Source organism: Eubalaena glacialis, chromosome 10, assembly GCF_028564815.1.
Source record: "Eubalaena glacialis isolate mEubGla1 chromosome 10, mEubGla1.1.hap2.+ XY, whole genome shotgun sequence".
Lineage (NCBI taxonomy): Eukaryota > Metazoa > Chordata > Mammalia > Artiodactyla > Balaenidae > Eubalaena > Eubalaena glacialis.
Window position 1 is genome coordinate 23517524 of NC_083725.1, and position 3668 is coordinate 23521191.

The following is a 3668-nucleotide window of genomic DNA, read 5'->3' on the forward strand; positions in this document are numbered from 1 at the left end:
GGACCTGATCCTTGAACTTGAACCTGATCCCACCAAGGCTCACACAAACAGGGGAGCCCAGTCTGGTCAGTCCCCTGTTCCTGCTTTACTTCTCAACATTGGCCAATAATGTCAAATATACAAAGGATTCCTGTAAAAGGTAAAACTTTTTTTCTCCGTTGCTGGCATCTGTGTTGTAACTCACACATAAGGATTTAAGCCTTTTCCCACGCTGCTTTGTAACTCTGGCATCATTCAAAGTGGAAATGGATTCTGATGGCGTAAGTGTTATTTCCTGGGCAATAAACATCTTAAATAGAGAAGTGAGTCAGCAGAGCACATGAAACTGATGAACCAAGATTAGTCACATGGGTAGTGGAGCTGCTTAATCTGAATATAACTTTCTCTTCAGATCATTTCCCTTGAAATTGGGTGGAAATCCCCAAAACTCTTGCTCAATTTGGCAGCTGCAAGGGTGAGCTAAGGCAGTAGTACTCTGGCAATACTGCAGTGGTAGCTGTAGCTATTTGAATAATCACAGTAGTTAATCCATTTTAATTTGACCTCTCCTTTATGTGCTTTAAAATGTATGAATTATTAGGAATATTGTAGTATCCAACTATAAGGAAAGATGATGAAGAAAAGGACTCAGAACCGTAGCAAAAACTAAATGCTGTTTCATTCTAATTTGGGAGTGCTTCGGAATGAAGCGGTCCTGTGTTCTCAGAAAAAAAAAAAAGGGAGGGCATGGTGGGATGCAGTGTGACTGTTTTTGAATGTCAGTAGGACTAGTTAGTAATCTGATTACCTATCTCAAGGTCTCAAAATCTATATCTGAAAGTTACCTCATTTCTTTTCCTCATTGCAATGAAAAGTAAACTTTAATTTCAAACCTGAGTTTTTGCATTGGGGATACAGAAATCTTATTTCTCAAGTTCTAAGCTAATTGATTCTAAGTGTAGTTTGATGCCTGCTGGGGCAGAACTTTAAGATTATGCTGCTTCTTGACTTGAAGTGGAGGCAGTCAATCACTTACAGCAGAAATTACCCAAAGAAATCACTTGATTGGCTTTTCCTGACTGTGGAATTGTGACTCCTTTCTCCATTGCCCAAGGGAGAGCGTATATCTTCCCTCCCCTCTTCCAATTTCCTTAGTGTGCATGGCTCTGAGTGAGAGGTGGAAAACTTATATGAAGAACTCAGGGAACCTCTTGAAAGGATACAGCTCTAAGAGTCCAATCTTTGCCCCAACGTTCAAGGTTAGGGAATGTAGTGGGAGGAAAACTCCATGGCTGACTTGAAGACTTCGTGACAGGTAATGCCAGGAGTTCCAGTTCCCTGCTATAAAATAACCAGGATGGCTGGAGATGGAACGAGTGAGCTGGCCTTGGTGCTGGTGGCGTGAGGAGATGAAGGGCACAGTGCTGGAAACTGACCTCATCCAGCTTTCATGGGGCAGACTTGCCTCCTGGGAAGTAGCTGCATCAAAAGAGCTGTCATCTTGAGAACCTTTAACTGAACTTCACACTGAGGCATGAGCTTGACTTCCCTCGAGGAACTCCAGTCTAGACTGCAGCAGCAAATGGAAAGTCCCTAAGACTTTCCTCAGGGCATCTGTGCAACTAGCTCCCAGAGTGACCCTTCCAGAAACAGCTGATCTGGTGGCGACAGAGGCATCCTTCAGCTACTAATGTCAAGAGAGCTTGAGTCTCTCTTTCCCTCTCCTTGTGCACTATCTTTGCAGAGTTCCTGAACCCTTAAGGGGAAGCAGAAGGCCTTGAGGAGACTGAACTAGACTTGCACTTGGGAGGCTGAGAATTGCATTTTAGGGAGAGGGCATTGTTCACTCCAGCTGTGCAGTTGGATACCACAGTTAAAGAAGTAATGGTTTACACATATAAGTACAAATAAACATTTTAAATAAGGCTTAATTCTCCATGTGAAAAATAAGGGAAGATGTCCCCCCTCCCTTTTCTTAGAGCATTTACTTTAGAAAACTTGTAAGTTCTTTCTCTGTCTCTCTGAAATATATGTAAATACTTTTAAAAGTTAAATAAGACTTTTGTTAGATTTATGACCCAGGAGGGTCTCTCTCAAGGGCTTGAGGGCCATCCCTTTGAAACATCCAAGGAAGATAGTTTCCCTATCTCAGTCTCTGTGGGTGGTAAGAACCAAACTTCTGTGGGCACCTGAACTAAATACCTCCTGTCATAGAGATAGAAGTTTAATTAATACAGATGGTCACCCCAATTACCAGGTGAATTGAAAATGAACTATGTGTAATAAATGGTGTTATCATGTCTTCTTACTCAAAAACTTGTTATTGCTTATCTTGAGAACATGTACTTATGCTGTATAAGTGGGTGAGATTTCTTTTTGTCTTTGTAATATTTTAACAGATTGCCTGCATTACATTCTTGTTTAATGCTTATTCAACAATAAAAATGTTTTCTTTCTCTTCCTTTGTGGAGAGATTTTCTGGGTTGGGAGAAGATTTTGTTTTTAATTATAATTTGCCAAAACACACTAATGCCACAACCCAAAAGAACAACAGATGTGAAGAAAGAAAAATTTACGTCTAATTGACTCCCTGCTTCAGAAGACCTGACTTCTAATTTATTCATCTCTGACTTTACAAGAGAGCTGCTGCCTTATCTTTTTTCCCTTTGTCTGTTACTCTTCCCCTCAGTTTTTCCCACTTTCTTATATTGCCTGTCTCTCTTTTTTATCCTGTTAAAAGATAACTGTCAAAATAAGGTAAAGTCATGACTCATACAAATATAAAATTGAACACATGTTAAAGATTTAATTCTATTCATTAATCAGTGAGGGAACCAGGAAGAGGCAGCAACAGGTTCAAATGAGAATACAAAGAACAGGCCATTTTTAGATCAAGAATATTGAAATAAATGTGCAAATAGTAGCAAAACTGGTTTTCCTGAAGGGAGAAGGGAAGTCAATTGCCCTTCCACTAGATAGAACAGAACTTGTATGTTCAAAGACAAGAATTATTTTGTGTTGCTATCGGTTATGTACAACTTACAGAGTGGTAAAATAGCTCCCATAGAATTGGAACCAGATAACTGGAGGTGTCTCCTTAAGACAATGCAATTTGATATGAAAACAACCTAAGTGTCCATCAATGGATGAATGGATAAAGAAGATGTGGTGTATATATTACAGTGGAATATTATTTGGCCATAAAAAGAATGAATATCTTGCCATTTGAGACAATATGGATGTACCTTGATGGCATTATGCTAAGTGAAATAAGTCAGACAGGGGAAGACAAATACTGTATGATCTCGATTATATGTAGAATCTAAAAGAAAAACAAAAATAAAATCCAAGCTCATAGATACAGAGAACAGATTGGTGGCTGCCAGAGATGGGGATGGGGTGGGCAAAATGGGTGAAGGGAATCAAAAAGTACAAACTTCCAGTTATAAACTAAATAAGTCAGAGGGTTGTAATGAGAGCACAGCAACTATAGTTAATAATACTGTATTGCATATTTGAAAGTTGCAAGAGAGATCTTAAAAGTTCTCACCACAAGAAAAAAATTCTGTAACTATGTGTGGTGACAGATGTTAACTAGCTTTACTGTGGTGATCACTTCGCAATATATACAAGTATTGAATCATTGTGTTGTACATCTGAAACTAATATAATGTTGTATATCAATTAAG